The sequence below is a fragment of the Manis javanica genome, chromosome 3 (assembly GCF_040802235.1).
Source record: "Manis javanica isolate MJ-LG chromosome 3, MJ_LKY, whole genome shotgun sequence".
Lineage (NCBI taxonomy): Eukaryota > Metazoa > Chordata > Mammalia > Pholidota > Manidae > Manis > Manis javanica.
In genome coordinates, this window is record NC_133158.1 from 198,604,875 (window position 1) to 198,623,841 (window position 18,967).

The 18,967-nt window shown below is 38.7% G+C and overlaps 1 long non-coding RNA gene across 6 annotated transcripts in view; it reads right to left on the bottom strand.

Moving 5' to 3' along the window:
- Positions 1-2,244: 2,244 nt before the first annotated feature.
- Positions 2,245-18,967, bottom strand: part of LOC140848542 (uncharacterized) — a 50,219-nt gene continuing 33,496 nt past the window's right edge. For 4 of the 6 annotated variants that reach the window (XR_012129623.1, XR_012129620.1, XR_012129619.1 and 1 more), the window contains 3 exons: positions 7,989-8,086; positions 4,856-4,931; positions 2,245-3,472 (listed from right to left, as the gene is read on the bottom strand). This is a non-coding gene — a long non-coding RNA (uncharacterized lncRNA). Of the gene's footprint in view, positions 3,473-4,855; positions 4,932-7,988; positions 8,087-11,644; positions 12,207-18,967 lie in introns of all 6 variants that reach the window. The other 2 variants (XR_012129622.1, XR_012129621.1) reach the window with 1 other exon arrangement.

Consider the following 18,967-nt stretch of genomic DNA (forward strand, 5'->3'; position numbering starts at 1 on the left):
GACCATTCTGAAAGCGTGCTGGTTATTTCAGGGCAGACAGCCTTAGTATGGTTACTAGCGAATCAAGTGTGGCGTGCGCTAACCCTGGCATGAAAACACATATTAATCCTGATGTTGAACGGGCAAACCCAAAGCAGTTCAGATAAATTACCCTACCTTCAGTGTTCAGTTGAACTGAGGTCATTTCAGATTCCCAATATACTGACAGAAGAGTCATACTACAGTTTGCTGTAGGTACGTGCTGCGAGTCTCAATGGCTTTCACAGAACAGCAGAGGAAGGAGCAGGTGATGAGCGATGGTGGAGCTGATGGGAGTTGGCTGGGTACTGAGATTAAACAAACAGCTGTCCCGCCACCGGTGAGCAGGCATCTCCTGCTACTGGCACTTCTCACCCTGAAATGCGTAATCACTCCCTCCACCGGGGCATAATGCTAATCTCTTTTTTTCTACTTCATTTATAAATAATCTTCTAAGCAAAATTACACAAATGTGTATTTTTCTCCTTTAGCATAAATGGTGTTTATGCTAAACACGTGTTTTTATTGATCAAATCACATTTCCCTTTGCCTTCCAATATAAATTTTGTAGACAAGGTCCTTAAGGCACATAAGCTAAGTTGGTGACCACTGCAGGCAAGTAAGAGATATTAAAACTTGATAGTAATATTTTACTATTGCATAGAGCTTCTCCGATTTTAAATGACTTTCACATATATTGCTTTATGTCATGTTCAGAATAACTGAGTCTGTAGGACAGGAGTTATTACCATTAATATACTAGTGAGCAAACTAATCTGGGTTTAGAGATGTTCTGAATGTTGCTCCAGGTTCCATTAGTAAGTGTCCAGGTTTTCTTTTTTTTTTTATTTTGGTATCATTAATCTACAATTACATGAAGAACATTATGTTTACTAGGCTCCCCACTTCACCAAGTCCTCCCCACATACCCGTTCATAGTCACTGTCCATCTGCGTAGTAAGATGCTATAGAATCACTACTTGTCTTCTCCGTGTTGCACAGCCCTCCCCATGCTCCCCCCAACTACACATGCTAATCATAATGCCCCCTTTCTTTTTCCCTGCCCTTATCCCTCCCTTCCCACCCATCCTCCCCAGTCCCTTTCCCTTTGGTAACTATTAGTCCATTCTTGGGTTCTGTGATTCTGCTGCTGTTTTGTTCCTTCAGTTTTTCCTTTGTTCTTATACTCCACATATGAGTGAAATCATTTGGTACTTGTCTTTCTCCACCTGGCTTATTTCACTGGGCATAATACCCTGTAGCTCCATCCATGTTGCTGCAAATGGTAGGATCTGTTTTTTTCTTATGGCTGAGTAATATTCCATTGTGTATATGTACCACATCTTCTTTATCCATTCATCTACTGATGGAGTGTCCAGGTTTTCTAACTCACAGAGTTCAGCATTCTTTTCTCTACAGTGTAAACTGGATTATTTTTTCAAAATAATTTTTTTCAAAATTTCAAAATATGTATGTTTCTAGATAAGTGTCTCTACATAAGCTTCTATGTTTCTAGATATAGATATCTAGATAAGATTTATATAGTAACCTTTCTCTATGTTGTGTGTGTGTACGTATTTCTAGAATGGAGAGATCTTGTCTACCTAAATTCTCTAATCACCCCCCCAACCCAACGCCAGTGGGAGACAGGAATATAACATCTCCTTTGAAGCCAGGGAAGGTTGGGAGGAGGACCCGCAGCTCTGCCTGCCTGGGGCAAGAGTTGCTGACTATCCATCCTGGAAATACACACAGCATGAGTCATCTGCTTGACTGCAATGACAATGGTCTCTACACTCAGAAGTCACTTCTTAGACTTGTAGAAAGTTGGCAGAATAACCTCCCATCTACAAGTCAGGAACTAGGACTATTGAAAGTTTTATTTAAATGACCTTTCCCTTTAGCAGTCTGAATGTGAGGCTTCCTTCCACTCCTGCAGGCCTTGGGCTATAAGTAAAACAGGGCAAATAGTGGAATAAAAATGTCAATTAGGGTTGAGTAAATAATGGAAATGTTGATAACACCATGATAGATGATAGAGTTAAAGCATGAAAATGTCAAGAAAAGTGAAGGCAAGATTTGTCTCAGGTGATTGGAGTTTCTAAATCTCTCATGAATTATTTTTCTTAGCTGCAAAATCTGAAGAAACATTGAATTGTATTTGTCAGTGCAACATTTATTGGAGCTTATATTTTGTTGTTTTATTTGGCACCTCAGTAAGGCACTTTTGCAAAATTATTTCAACATTTTGAGTTAGCCTTTATCAACAAAGGCAAGCGCTTGAATCCTTGTCAGTCAAGCATTTCATTTTTTAAAAAAGGATCTGAGAGTAAAGAACAATAGGCAACTATTCTTGGCTTCATTAATGCCTTTATTTTGATCTTTTCCTTTTGACACTTTCTCAGGCATATCTGGGCAAGTCTGGTTGTACTAAGCCCCGGGTAAAGGAGACTGAAAACTCTACAATGAAGTTCTCTCCTTGGCTGAAAGATTTTCACTCTCAGGAAATGTGGAAATTGAATATGATTACCTTTCACATTGAGATTCATTTATAATAGGAACAGGTGCATCAAAGCCAGGTTGGGGTTAGAAATGAAGGGGGAGAAAGCGCAGTGACTATTAAGGCCACCATATTTAGCATGAGTATGGCAGAGTAGCTGACAGAGAGATGAGGTCAAGGACAGATTAAATACCACAGTCTCATTAGTCAGCACGCAGGACAATGAATAGTCCAGGACAAAGAACAGTAGAATCTGTTACATTATGTCTGAAATGAAAGCAAATATGTTGGGGAGGGACTGTATATTTTAATTATTTATTAGGTACATAAATGTTACTCTTCATTAGTCTACATTTCCAAAGTAAATAAATACTCAGAGATGAAGTTTAATTCTCTGCTTACTAATAACACTAGACATGTTAAGAAAGAAAAAAAAAAAGAGAGAAGTCAGTTCCTAGGAATAACGTACCTATGTCTCTCATGCTATCAAAATTTTTTAAGTGGCTTCTTTGCAAAAATGAAAATATTATTATTTTTTTATTCTATTTGTAATCACAGACCCTGTCTCTCTGGGAGTGGCATTCTGGATACTACCTATGGTGAATCTTTAGACTTCAGTGTATATACATTTACCTGAGGACAAATGACTTTATCTTTTGAAGAAGGGGTCAAAAGAATATCTCTGTAAGAAAGATTTGCAACCTTGAGAGACAAAATGCAAGAATCAAAATGGCTGTATTATCTTCTCATTTTTTGTATTTATTATTTTTGTTTTCTTAAAGTCAGCATTTGGAGACTTGAAGGAGCACCTGTCAATAACAACCATTTATGCTTTTGTCCTTACTGTAATTGTCAACTAGCAAACTCTTCCACAGGACAGTGAAACTGCCTATGTGGATAGGGGCGCCTTGTTCGTTGTGTCCATCAATGTAGACTCAGCTCTTATCACAGTACCTGGAATATAATAAAATCTCAATAAATATTTGTAGAACAAATAAGTGAATTATACTGTATATATGACTCAAAGAAGTCAAAAATATGACTTCTTGAATATCAAACATCTCTACACCCCTCAGAATGTGTATGGTGAACAAGGACTGTAGGCTTCCTAGGCAGACAAGACTGGATCCTAAATTTGGACAATCACCAAAAGAACTGAGCCTCAGTTTCCCTTATGTAAAGTGAGATTTATAATACTCACTTTGCCTGCCTGTAGTGTAGATTAGAGATATTTCATACACACACACACACACACACACACACACACACACACACACACACACATACAGACCAGCAGAATATCTGATATTTTTATATATGTACAATAAATTGAAATTCTTTTTATGATTTAACACCTAGATCATTGTATTAAAGTAAATTTAAGATTAAATGCTAAGACAAAGGCCAGTGCAACCTATCATGAATAAGAAAAATTAGTCTCAAAAGAACAGTGATTTGCTGAAGAGTTGAAAAGCAATGCTCTTCAGGGGCAAAGGGGTCTCTACCAATTCCTGCTGAAGGATTTGAAGGCAGATTTCACTGCCTCAGTCCTCTATTTTTAATTGCACATATATTTTGGTACAATTCAGCATATGTTTTCCTAGGCCTCACCAAGCAAAATATATATGGATGAGTGACTGTAATCTCTTTGAATATTAATCTTAGCCCCTTATAGTTTTTAAGCTCCTCTGCCTTTAAAACAAGGTAAATAAACCTAGATACCCTACAAAATGAATCAGTTCTCCAAGTGACCACAACAAATATCAATTTAGATTGTCACATATATTAGTCAAACTGGTTCATTTTGACTTTTTTGAAGTATCTCTTCAACTTTTTGGAGTTTAATTAAGAGCTAAATAACTGCTTGGTTAAATACTCCCTCACCTTATCAAAACACTAGAGAAACTTAGTCTCTGCCTAAGGCAAGGTGTGGTATGATACTGTTAGGTAGCAGCTTGTCACTTTACAGAGGCCTCAAGTCACACTATTCTTGTTAGCAACTTAAAATTATCCCAGATGACTTGAAAACATCTGGAGGAGCCTTCGGCTCATCCACTTCTTAGCTTCCAGCACCATAGCTTCCTCCTGCTTCCACCACACCTCCTCTCCCTGCCTTCTCCATGGTCTCTGCGTGTCTCTCCCTGCTTCTCTCATCACTTATGTACTGATCCACTGTATGGGGTTGGGGGTCTGAACCATCAGCATATTCATCCATAGTCAACTACAAAGCCCAGTGGGGAAACACTGAGAGCAGTGAAAACACAAGGATTCGTGATGGGCTCTGAGACCTGTCACACAGAGGTGACAGACCTTGGCCATACATACAGGCTGCCTCACCTGTGTATCAGGGCTGGGGAAAACTTCACCTTTGCAAGTCTTCAAGTTGTTCCAAGGCCCCAAGTCTGTGAAAACACTGAAATATTGCTTTCTTACTAAAGGATCTCTTCTCCCCCAGGCTTACCTGCGCTAATAAAGTGAGATAAAGAGGTGAGGGCCCTCTTTCTGGTTTGCAGATGGCCACCCTCTTGCTGTATCCTCACAGTGAAGAGAACTCTGGTCTCTTCTTATAAGGACACTAATCCCATCATGAGGGCTCCACCCACATGACCTCACCTAAACCTAATGACCTCCTAAAGGACTCACCACCTAATAACATCACATTGGGGTTAGGGTTTCAACATATAAATTTCAACAGGGAAGAGACAGTGAGTCCTTAACGTAACAGGTCAAAATATTTTGAAATATCTAAGATAACACAGTGTATGAACAATACACTGAGCTAGGAGTTGGGTGTAGAATTTTAATTCAGGCTCTATGTCTTGCTCCACAAAATGGGAAAGTCACTCAGCAGATTAGCAATTAGTTATGTGTCACATACCACACTTGGTATGTAATTCATATATACTATTTCTAATCTTGAAATAGCAAGTTAAGTATAATTATCCTGTTTTGTGCATGAAGACTTGGAGATACCAAGAGGCTTAGTGGCATGCCTAGGACTGCAGACATACTAAACGGTAGCCCCAAGATTCAGACCTAGTTCTCTTTGCATAATCCCTTCCTTCCCCACTCTGTCCTTCTATTACTTCCTTCCTTGGTGGTCTGATTTGTGAATTGAATGGTCACTCCAAAGATGTTTTTAGATCCTATTCAATTCTAAAATGTGATGACTGACTGTAAGTAATGAGTAGCTGGATTTCTCAGGTGAGCTTTTAAAGTAGCTCCAACTAGATCAAAATACATGCCCCTGAATAGATTGTAAGTATACCAAGACATTAGACTCTTATCTCTCAGGCCTGTGTGGAGAAGAATGGGGAAGCCAAGGAGACCCTGGCCCCGTCACCATAGGCAACCTCTTCCACTTACTCCAGTTTGCTTATGCAAATAAGATAATTTTGGTGTGTCATGATAAAAACTGTCTGGGTCTTTGATCCATTTGGAGTTTAGTTTTCTGTATTGAGTTAGGCAGTAATCCAGTTTCATTCCTTTACATATAGCTGTCCAGTTTTGCCAACACCAGCTGTTGAAGAGGCTGTCATTTCCCCATTGTATGTCCATGGCTCTTTTATTGTATATTAACTGAGTATTTATGCTTGAGTTAATGTCTGGACTCTCTATTCTGTTCCACTGGTCTATGGGTCTGTTCTTGTGCCAGTACCAAATTGTCTTGATTACTGTGGCTTTGTAGTAGAGCTTGAAGTGGAGAAAAGCTTTCAGCGTCTTGCTGTTAAGTATGACGTTGGCTGTGGGTCTGTCATAGATGGCCTTTATTATGTTGAGGTACTTGCCCTCTATACCCATTTTGTGGAAAGTTTTTATTATGAGTGGATTTTGAATTTTGTCAAATGCTTTTTCAGCATCTATGGAGGTGATCATGTGGTTTTTGTTCTCCTTTTTGTTGATGTGGAGGATGATGTTGATGGATTTTTGAATGTTGTACCATCCTTGCATCCCTGTGATGAATCCCGCTTGATCATGGTGTATGCTCCTCTTGATGTATTTTTGAATTTGGTTTGCTAATATTTTGTTGAGTATTTTTGCATCTATGTTCATCAGGGATATTGACCTGTAGTTTTCTTTTTTTGCAGTGTCTTTTTCTTGTTTTGGTATTAGATGATGCTGGCTTTGTAGAATGAGTTTGGAAATATTATGTTTATTGGCACACTGTTTTACAGTAGCCAAGAAATGGAGGCAACCTAAGTGTCCATCAGTAGATGAATGGATAAAGAAGATGTGGTACATATACACAATGGAATATTATTCAGCCATAAGAAGAAAACAAATCCTACCGTTTGCAACCACATGGATGGAGCTAGAGGGTATTATGCTCAGTGAAATAAGCCAGGCGGAGAAAGACAAGTACCAAATGATTTCACTCATATGTGGAGTACAAGAACAAAGGAAAACTGAAGGAACAAAACAGCAGCAGAATCACAAAACCCAAGAATGGACTAAGAGTTACCAAAGGGAAAGGGACTGGGGAGGATGGGTGGGAAGGGAGGGATAAGAGTGGGGAAAAAAAGGGGGGCATTACGATTAGCATCTATAGTGTGTGGGGGGCACAGGGATGGCTGTGCAACACAGAGAAGACAAGTAGTGATTCTATAGCATCTTACTATGCTGATGGACAGTGACTATAATAGGTATGTGGGGGGGACTTGATAATGTGAGGAAGCTAGTAACCACAATGTTGCTCATGTAATTGTATATTAATGATACCAAAATTTTAGAAAAGTGTCTGGGAAGCTCTGCAATAAATAAACCATGTAGCAATATGTAACAGAAAAAGTGTTTTATAGCTTTAAACTATTGAATTTGTATCATTCAAGTCATATTTTTTTTTTTTTTTTAGGAGAGCAAGGCAGAGGCTTTTATTTAGAGAGAAAGCAAGAGGACAGAGCTCCTGGCTCAGACCAGGAGGGGACAAGAGAGCCTCAAGTCATATTTTGACTCTAGAAATGACTTGGTTTCCCAGCAAAGAGCCATAGCATAATTTATATATTCTCCATCTTGTACAGTTAGAGCAGCAAATAAATTACAGAGGCAGACAGATGGTTAAGCCAAGAAAACTAAACACTGATCTTTTGAGCATTCCTAGGTAACAGTTTTTGCATGGAAGTTTGTTTCAACTAATAATCTTGCTGTATTTTTAAGACTTTATTAGGTAAACCAGGACCTATGTGCCAAGTTTACCTTCCATTACTGATCAACATGCATGCAGTAGGAAATTCTACTTAATTGATTCTAATCTTTTCTTTCCATGGATTCAGTAATTCTTAAAGTACATTACTTGGTAGAAAGATGCAGAGTAGTTACCACAAAATACAGTCATTGACCTAGTTGATATTTAAAAAGCTATCAAGCATGTCCATCTTTGAAATATTAGCATTAGTTTCCTGGACAAATTATAAAACTGGTACTTCCTTTTGGTTTGGAGGTCAGCTTCTACATTTTGTAGCCAGGAACTGACCTTGACCCTCTGGATGAAACAGAACTGTGGAAGTACAGGCTGCTGTGGTTCCGAGAATGCCCTTCTTTCCAGGCAGTCTTCCAGGGATGAGAAAGACACTGAGGGACAAAGGAGAAAGATTAAAAACTGCAGCATCCTGTGGGGAATACCTCATTCATGTAATTAACTGAAGCTGTGATCCCTTCAAGGGACAGTGCCCTAAAAACCAGCTCTCCCAAGAAGGCAGCTATTGCAACATGACTGTGACTTCACCACCCTGCTTTAGTCTAGGACAAGAAAAGATACTCACATTGCATGCAGAAGAAACCAAGTATCTCCATCACTTCCCTCTTCAGTCTTTTGCCAGCCTATGCTTGAATTTGGGACATTATGGCTTCACATAAAAATATGTTTCACATAAGAATTTTCAGACTTGTTCAAGTTGAAAGTTAAGAGGGAAGTGAGCTTTTCTCTAATAGACAATAATAAAATTATTGGTTTCATTTGTGAGTCATAGATCACATTTACTCTTTAATGTTATTCATTATTTAGGGTGTCCTGATCTTATTTAACAGTTTAAATCTGGATGCTGAGATCTGTTGGATTTAGAAAAGAAAGTCAGAAATTCATAGATATAACCACGGCAAGCTTTTCTTCTTCCCAAGTCAAGTTATCATCTCATTTTACTTGCTGTCTTAAAAATGAGAAAGTGGATAAGGGGCCAAAGTTTATCATCCTCTAGAGCTTGTGCAAATTACAGAATAAAAATAAATTCACTTTATGTAAACATAAAAGTGCTTCAATTTAGTTTATTTTTAAGAATAAATGTTTATTCTTAAAATATAAGATGCAATAGACTTTTGAAGAGGCCACCAGACTTATAAAAACCTTGAGGTTTTCTAGGATAGGACATGAAAGTCACACCACCAACAGTCTTTAAAACTAGGATGTCTGGTGGGGCTTCTTACAAAGATAATACCAAGTCAAACAGCTGATACAAAGCCACTATGTCATTGGGCTATTTGTTTTTTCTTTCAGTGAGAAGGAGACACGGGGCTCTGGTAAATTCTGAGGTTTGTCTGAATTATTCCCCGAATGCATCATGCTGTATCATGCCCAGATGCTTTTCCAAGTCAGTTCCCTCTGTCTTGAGTGCCCAGCACCTTCTTCTGGAAAACTTAGAGCCATCATTAAGGTCCAGTCCCAGTGTGACCACCTCAAGGAAGCCACCGCAGGTACTGGTTAAAGTGCCAGTTTTATTATTGTAGCACTTCTGACATTGTTTACTTAATAAAATCCTCATCACTAGACTTTTCTCTATGAACAGAAACCAAGTTAGATCTCAATTTCACCCTGAATTTTTGGTAGGAGAAAACATAATGAATTAAACCACCTAACAGAAGATTGTATATTTCGTCTACACGAAATAAATGCTTCTGATGTTATTGCTATTATTATGATTAGGTTTCAGAGCCTAGAGAGCCCAGCTAAAATTCCACCAACACAGACACCCTCGGCTTATGTCATAGATATTGTGGGCACTTTATGGAATGTGTCAGAGACAGGAAGTGATAGATTAATAAACAGAACTTAATCATACATTTGTTTGGTTATACAGACATAGAACCATGTACCTCTGTTCAATTCTCACTGATTTCTGGTAGAATCCTGTTTATGTGCAACCCTAAAATAGGGGCTTCTTTTTGTTTTCATACATGATACATGCTACTAATATAATGATATATACTAATAATACATGACAAATTGTAAGTTAAATAATCATATTACCAAGTTTATATATTTAGGAAATGACACTATTAATCTTCACTATTATTTGTTTTTAAACAAGAAGGATGTGTTTTATATCAAATATTTCTACAAAACACAAACCCCACCAAAAAAAAGTGTAAATATGTGAGGTGATGGATGTGTTCATTAACTCAGTGGGAAACCCTTTCACAGTGCATTCATATATCAAATCACCATGTTGTACACTTTAAATATCCTACAGTTTTATTTGTCAATTATACCTCAAGAAAGCTGGAAAGGAAAAAAGCAAGGCACATTAAAGTGACCAGTTGGGACAATTGATTTGTTTGTTGTTCACAATACTTAATAACATAGATATTTGGAAATATCTAGATATTCAGAAATATCTATATTTCTTATCAGTATATTAGCCCACCTAAAACCTACTCACATATTTTCACTCATATGCGGCTTATAATTATAAAGTGAAAAAATTGATTTCACATGTCATATGTAAAATTTAATCTTAATTCTACAGTCATATTATCTGTGTGCTTTTCTTTGTCTCTGAGTTGCAATGCATTAAACTAATTATAAATGCCAACTATATGCAAAATGGTGCATTTAAGGTTCTCAAAGATACAGTGATATAGCCCCTGACTTCTAGGAACTTTTAGTTTAGTAATAGGTACCCCTTGTGTTTGCATTTTTTCCTGTCTTCTCTCTCTCTCTCTCTCTCTTTCTCTTTTGACAGCACGTATGGAATTTAACTAGCAATTTTAGAGGGCTATAAAATGAGAAGCAGATTGATTCTCAATCTTTAAATATTTTAAGCAGAATTGTAATGGCAGTGTCCAGGGAAATAAAGAAACAAGAAAGTAATTTTTCTAATTTGCTATCATCACCGTGGTTAACTACCATGTATGCAGCGAGTTCATATCAACAAATTACCACAACATCTGGGGAAAGTACTTAGGGTTTTAACTGAATGGAGTAGAGCCTCCCCACCCTGCACATGTACGTACTGTCCCACTATTTTCAGTCCCTGGGCAGCATTCATTTTCTGGGTGTTGGCCACGGCAGCCCGGTATGTTCTGTAGCCCCTTGCAACTCACTTTTCAGAAAGTGAGTCACTTTACCCAGGAGAGTGTAAATCAAATCTACTAGATTTCTACTGGAATCCCAATATTGCAGATTTCCTGTGAGAATAAGGACCTGCACATGAAAGTATTAAGTATAGTGTAATAGTTTGTATTCATTTGCCAGGGCTGCTTGTAATGAAATACCACAGCCTGAGCACCTTTAACAATGGAGATTTATTTTCTCATGCTCATGGAGGCTGGCAGCCCAAGACCAAGGTGTCGGCAGGGCTGGTTTCTCCTGAGGCCTCTCTCTGTTAGCTCTGTGGACCTCCGCCTTCATGCTGTGTCCTCACATGGTCTCATCACATTCCTCTCTTCACACATTCCTGGTGTCTCTCCTCTCTCTTCTTATACAAGGACATCAGTCAGTCATACTGGATTAGAGCCCCACACTTATGACCTCATTCAACTTTAATTTTTCTCTTTAAAGTATCTATCTTCAGGTATAGTTACATCGGGAGTTACAGCTTCAATATATGAATTTTAACAGGGGGAGGAGAGGAGAGGAGAATGCAATTCAATCCATAATGTATGAAAACAAAACCCCAGAACTTCAAAAGCATGAATAATCCCATTGAAAGAAAGTTTCCCTAGCATTTCTGGGAATTATTTCAAAATCTCTGAGAAAGTAAAGTAGCTAAAGTATAAAATGCAGTGGTCATGAATTTTACTCCACATCTTGAGTTTAAGAAATGCTACCTTTGTTATTTTTCTAAATAATATTTTATCTAACCAACAGGTTATATGAATATCAATTTTGGTTATTATTGGGTCTTTATCACCCACCTTTGCCCAGGTCCAAGGTGGATGCTGAAGTCTTACTTGGATGAGAAGCCCACTGTTTTTCAGCCCACTCTGATCACTGTTGCTGGTAGGTGGCTCAAAGTCCAAACCACATGGTGGTTCCACAGCTGAGATGTAGGGTGGGGTTTTACTAAGATTGGGAGCCTGACACTGAGAGTCCTACCTCCCAAGAGGCACGAGAAGGAGAGAACAGTGCAGAGAATTCTACTACTCTTTGAGTCCCCAACCTATCCACTTGCCCCCTTTTCACAGATTCAGAGATCTCTACACCTTCTTGCAGCCTACCACCTGCCACCTCTCTTTTGCCATCATTTATGCCTCTATAGGCAATCTCCCCTAGGGGAGCTTAGAAATGCAGTCCTCTCATTACATCAGTCATTTTTTTCTGACTATCACAAAAATAAAAATAACAAAAGGCTGAACTGAGCTCTCTTGTAGGCTGACTTATTCTGTTGAGATGACAGCTGAAGTCTGCATATCCAGGAAAATGAAAAGTTCCACATCTGTCTCATCATAGCAACCAGGAGGAGAGCACGAATCCGTTCTAAGAGACAATGAGAGACATCATAAACTAAAAGGATAAAGAAATTGAATGAGTTTCATTATAGCCTCTTTAAATGTCTTTTAACTTGTCTATGTTTTACTTTCTTCACTTGCCCTGCATTCTAAGTTTGTCAGGAGTGTCAAAATGAACCTTCAGTTCTCTTTGCGGCAGGAGGAAAACTGACGTCAAGAGAAAGTCAATGGGGGATGAGGTATGACTTATGCCACCAACACATTCTTCCCCATTACATGTGCTGTTATCGTTCTGATTAGATCCAAAGCTCTGTAAAACTACTCACTTGAGGGAAATCTCAATGACCCCATGACCATTTTGGAATCAAACAAATTCTACCATATTGCTAAACAATTGGATTGGCAGAATATATATATGAATTAGGTAAACAGGGTTGAAAAATGTTTTCCAGCTTAGACCCATCTAGAAAATGTTTTCCAGATCAACATTTATATTCGTTGGAAATTTTCCTTTTTCCTGCTAGCTAGCTCCCACTATTTGAATTAGATGAATGAAATTAACTTTTATTTTCCTTGAGATGATTTAAGATTTCTATATTCAGTATACTTATAATACAGTGATTTTGAATAACTACTTTTTGGAAAATTAAATATAAACCAAATGTCATAATTTATTAAATTTGTTATGTTAAATGTGTTATCACTAATTCTTTCGATTGTAAGCTGCTTTTGTCAAAGATTTAGTCATATTTTAAAAAGAGTAAGTGATGAAATAATATGATTTCTGGGATTTTCTTCAAAATAATCCAGAGCTAGAGGAGAACTAGAACAAGATTGATCATAGAATGTTAATTTTAAAAGCTTTGTGATGATCACATGGGGGTTCATTTTATTATTCTCTCCACTTTTGTATATATTGCAAATGATCTACAATACATTTTGAAAATAGAATTGAAAGCTGAATGTAGTACTCCTTATGAAATGTAAAGACTGACAATGAATATGATAGAAAAGTAAACATTTAGAGATGTTAGACACGTGTCAGAGTGATACAGAAAATTTCAACTTCTTCGCCAGTTAAAGTGTTTAGAGTCCCTAGGGAACCAAGCTTTTTTACCTTCTGTCATCATTGTGAAAGCTGATGGCTGTGTCAGTCACCTATGAGAACACTACTTTGGGGAATAACATCGCTGTGTCAACTAATGCCAACTGGTGCTTGTGCTGTTTTAATATTCTCTGAGGTCTTGTCAATGAGCAGCTGTACTTCTGAGAAGAATTTAAAGCCAAAGCCCTGTGGCAACTCTCCTTGCCCTAAAAATCTAATAGTGGTGTAGACAAATAACGGAAGGGTACATGGCTGGCTATTCCCCACCTTTGACCTTAATTTTATGGGTCCCACTAATGAACAAATATACTCAATCTAGAATGTCTATTAAATGGTTTAGGAAGCCTTGCCAGGTGTATCAAGGGATATACAAAAGTATCATTCTCTCTTGCTCTAAAGGGCTTACAGTCAAGTTAGAGTTGGGCACAAAAGGGTGAATTAAGTTAAAAATGTAAGGCAGTACAGAAAATGCCCATTGAAAAATGTAAGTATCTAATACTATGGCAGTTCAAAGTAGGGAAGGGCCCATAGGTGAGGAAATAAATTGGAAAAACTCTCCTGAGAGAGTGGGATTTCAGCGAAGGCTTTAACCGTATCCAAATTCAGTGAGTCAAGGATTGAGCTAGAGGCACACAGCACATTACCAATAGCAGAAGAACTGGATCAGACAGACCCGCTCTCCAGTTCCAGCTGTCATCTCTGAGCTCTGTTTTCTTATTTGTAAATTGCACAAGGCTATTAAAAGAATTAAAAATATTAACATTTGGGGAAATGCCTATAACTATATAGGCCCCCAGTAATTGTGTGTATGTGTGTAGGAAGTCATGGGATAAAACTTTGTAAACAAAAAACTACAACCAGATTGTAGAGACCTTGAATATCGGAATAAGGGATTTAGGTTTAATTCTATGCATGTCCAGTGTCTTTAAGCAGAGAACGTCATGGTGAAGGCAGTAGTTGGGAAAGACTATTGCCGTAGTTATGCAGCCAAGTTGAGAGAGTATATTGGATCCAGAGAAATTCTTTAGAAGGTTAATAAAATGATTTGAGCACAAAGTATTAAGGGTTAGAATCAGGGCTGTGGCCAAAGATGAATTTACTATGAAGTGAACGAAGCTTAATTTTTGGCCCCTTAATTGTGTGAGCCCCATGCACAGCCTCAGAAAGGACCCTAGCAATATCTTCCCATAGTCATGTGGTTTTATCAACATTGCAAAAATAAGATATTAATTGGTTAAGACCACCATCTCTTTCCACCTTAGTTAGCTTGGGCTGCCACAACAGACTGCCATAGACTAGGTGGCTTAAATAAACACTTATTTTCTCACAGTTCTGGGGATTGGAATTTTGAGATCAGAATGCCAGTGTGGTCAAATTCTGGTGAAAGGCCTCTTCCTGGCTTGCAGAAGGTCCTGTGAGATGCTGTGTATTCCTATGGCTTTTCCTCCTTCCTCATACGTTGAGAGAGAGAGGAAGCTCTTTTCTTCTGTGAGCACACTAACTCATCATGAAGTCACCGTCTTCGTGACCTAATCTAATCCCAATTACCTCCCCAAACACCCACCTCCAAACATCTAGGACTCCAACATATGTATTTTGGAGGGACACAGGCATTCAGTCCATAACCTACTCCTACCTTCCTCTGTTGAACTCTGAAGAGGCTGTGGGCATTTAGGGAATCAGACTAGGGAGAACTTGAGTTGAAGAGAGATGTAGTTTGGGTTTGGTGAACAATGTATATGTAATTTTAATGTGCTCCCTGTATAGATAGAGGATTACTATCTTTCCCTGTGCAGAGTTTCAGAAACTCTCCTATGTCCCAATGGCATCTTACCTAGAGTCTTGACATGAAGGTGCAGGGCCAAAGGCTATATTGCAACATAACCCCCCCATAGGCCCCAAAGGTATGAGTGGTAGAGGGGAAACACATTTTGAAATGTATGGAGCCAGAAACCAAGACTTCCAACCCTTGGATATCTAAAATTTAAAGTGAATGATTTGGTTTTCATTGATAACTAATCAAAATAGATGTTCTCTCCTCTCAGGTGTATATTCAACAATGTAACATATGCACTGAAACTATTTAACCTGTGTTGTAATTATAAACACACCATATTTTGTTTTTTTTTAATGGAATTGTACAAAATAGAATATTCCAGAACTCCTCGGTTTATAAAACAAATATGTACTTTCAGCCACACCTCACAGAAAGTCAAAAGCAACTCATTTATGAAAAAAATCTGTTAGTTTTTTTGTAAATTTGAGAACAATTTATAGGACATTACCAATAATGATCTGTTATGCTGAAGGAAACTTTTCTAAACTATTAATAATTTAAAAAAATTCAATCCACGAAGTTGAAGGCTGAATTGACTTTCTATTCTCTCTATGGGAAGTATTACATAATCCTTAGCTTATAAGGAGGCAAATAACAAATACATAGCTCACAAATATATGTATCAGGAAAAAATTGTGGTGAGGTATGTCAAATGGTGAATAGAAATGTTTTATTATTTTTATGAATTTTGAAATGTTTGTAGGATTTGTCAGCTATGATTCTTTTTCCCAGTCTAAATACAAATCAACTTCCATGTCTATTTTTGTATTTATTATGTTTCAGGTTTTTTTCTAAAAGGGAGTCCCCTGGGCCTGGATCTACCTCCTAATTGTAGCAATGAGAGTTTAATGAAAAGGACAGATGCAAACACTAAGGAGGCCCTCAAAACATCTCAGTGACTATTGTTTCTTTACAAATAGTGAAGAGGAAAAGGACTTATTATTCTCCTAGAAAAGGCTATTTTATTGGCCACAGAAACATTTCCACCACTCTTTGGGTGTTAGTTAGACTGTGCTAGACTTTTCAGAAACATGCTCTAATGACACAGTTTGAATAGCTCAAGTCTAGTGGAAAACAAACAGAAATTCAGTACATCCTCAATGTCCCAACGTCCCACACCACGTGCTTTCCCACCTGCAGCAAGCTTACCAACACGTCTTTCTCGCTCTGACCTTATTGCTGCCACTCCAAACCATTCTCCAAACTCTAGACAAATTCATCTCTCTTATATGCAAATCAGATTATATTGCTATCCTATTAAAACTCTATTACTTTTAGGAAAAAGTACCAGTCCTTCACATAGATGTGGACACTGGAGGATCCTTTCTCAAGTAATTGCTCCCATCTTTCTATATGACCTCCCTGAGAGCTACATTATTACTTTAGCCACAGCTAAGTCTCTTCCCCAGATTTTAGGACTTGGGCCTGAGGGAGTCAGTGGTCATGCTTTCTGTCATGTGACCCTTAGAATCAGAGGTGTCAGCAGAGAGTAAATGCACAAAGATGCACCAAGGAGACAGAGTGTTGGTGACATTCAAGCCCCTGGTTTCGGATGTCCCTGTAAACTAGTCCCACCGCCTATATCCTCGAGCCCTATAGATGGTAAAGCATTGTTTATGACAATAATCTTCTTCTCATTTGAATTGGTTAAAGTAGGCTCCAGGCCCTTGAAACCAAGAGTCTGCATGAGGGCAGTTTACAAGGCCTTCCCTCCACTATGTATTTCTTCACCACTAATCCCTTCTGTCAAGTCGGGGACCAGGTATGACCTTTCACGGTTTGAGGTGGTGGTGATAAAGTCAAAGACAGAAGGCTGAGTTGATAGTTTGCTGCAGGTGAGAAAGAATGGCTTGTGGGAGTGACAGTGGGACAGGGAAGGCAGAGGGCATGTGGACCATAGTATCCAAGCACATCTCTGGCTGCTTCCTGCTTCATCTTCAGTGTTCTCTCAGTATCTCAAGCATGTCAGGTCCCCCTCACCTCCATACCCTTCCTTACATGTGCTCTTCCCTCTGTTTAGTCATCTTCAGTCTCTATTAAGCATTTTTTTCCTTACAGAGACCTTCCTGATTTCCAAGGCTGGGTCCTATGCCCTCACACTGCTGTCCTCCTGTGAAAGGACTTACCTCACTGTTGTCATCCCCTGTTTATTTGTTTCTTCCATTATGTATGTCTTCACCAAAAACCCCTCCTGAAAAGGTGGGAACCATAAATGACTGTCTTATTTATCATTCCGTTCTGACTGCCTAACACATGTCAGGCATCTATTTGTTGAATGAATAAATAACTTAATCACTCAGTCAGCATGGGAAAAATAGCAGTAAAAGAATAGAGGGTGGGATAAACACCCATGAACCCATCCACCATTTTAAAAGTAGAGCATTATTGAAACCTAGAAATTCCCTGTATATTCTGCTCCACTCCTGCAGCTTGCCACCCATAACCCTCAGAGGTCACGACTTTCCTTCTGTCATTGGTTTGCTTTTTCTTTGAAGTCATACTTCATATGTAACCCAAACAATAAAAATGTGTTGCTTATTTTCAACTATTTTGTACTTTATAAAAATGGTAGCGTACTGTGTTCCACAAGTTTTGCTCACACTTTCATTGACACAGCATCTCTAAGGTTCCTCCGTGTTAGTATATGTAGCTGTGGTATACTCATTTTTACCACTGTATGGTACTGCCTGGAATGAACTTGCTATTACTGATTTACCCACTTTGTTCCCTAGATCCTGACAGATTTTATTTTCTAAAGATGGCACATCAGTATTCCTCATACCATGTGCTCTTTTACCATATGACTTTGCTCCTACCTCATCTGGAAATGGAGTTAAATTCTCCCCTTCTTGAATCTGGAGGCCCTGTGACTTCTTCAACCAATAGAGTACAGCAGAGTAAGACTGACTTCAGAGGCGGGGCCATGGTCTTACGATGCTACCGTTTCCACCTTGTTTACTGGAACACACACTTGGAGCTCTGAGCCACCAGGTAAGAAATCCAAATACCCCGAGGTCACCATATTCTGAGGAAGCCAGGCTACATGGAAAGGCCATGTGTGGGAACTGCAGTTGGCAGTCCTGCTCTTCAAATCAGTAATACAGGTGCCAGATACACGAGTGAGGGAGCCAGCCAATGATTCCAGACACATTCACCGAGTTCCTCCAACCTTTGAGTCTTGCCAGTTAAATTCCCAGGTATCCTGGAGCAGAGACAAGTTAACTCCCAGGTGCTCTGTCAAATTCCAAATCCATGAACACAATAAAATGAATGTTGTTTTAAACAACTAAGTTCAGGGGTGGTTGTTGTTTAACCATAGTAACTGGAACAACTTCCTCAGGGCCTCAAGTTTGCCTGGGAAAATCCTCCTCTGGCATTTAAGGCTATTCTAACTCTGATCAACCGATGTCCTTTTTTTCTGTTACTCACTGTCCCTCCTTTGAACTGGATCAATTCCTAATTAAAATGTATCTGTTAAAAATGTACTTTATCCAAAGTATCTGTTAAAATCCTTGCTCCCTGGCCCCTCCAATTTCACAGCACTCCCAGCCTCTTGCTCAAGCAGACCTACTTGTCAACCATTTGTCTCCAATTACAACATTCAAGCATTCAGCTCCTTTAAAGACTTCTTTACTTTTGAGTAGTATTTTCTAAACTGTGTTTCTCACAGTGTGGTCCACAGACCATCTGCACAGGAACACCTGGGTCCTTATTGAAAATACAGATTTTGGGCAGCACCCCAGACATGCTGAATCAGGCTCTGTAGATTTGTAGCGAGCACTCCAGGTGTGCCTCAAGCACGTTCAAGTTTAACAATCATGGGTCTTCTGGGAAGGATTTGGCATGG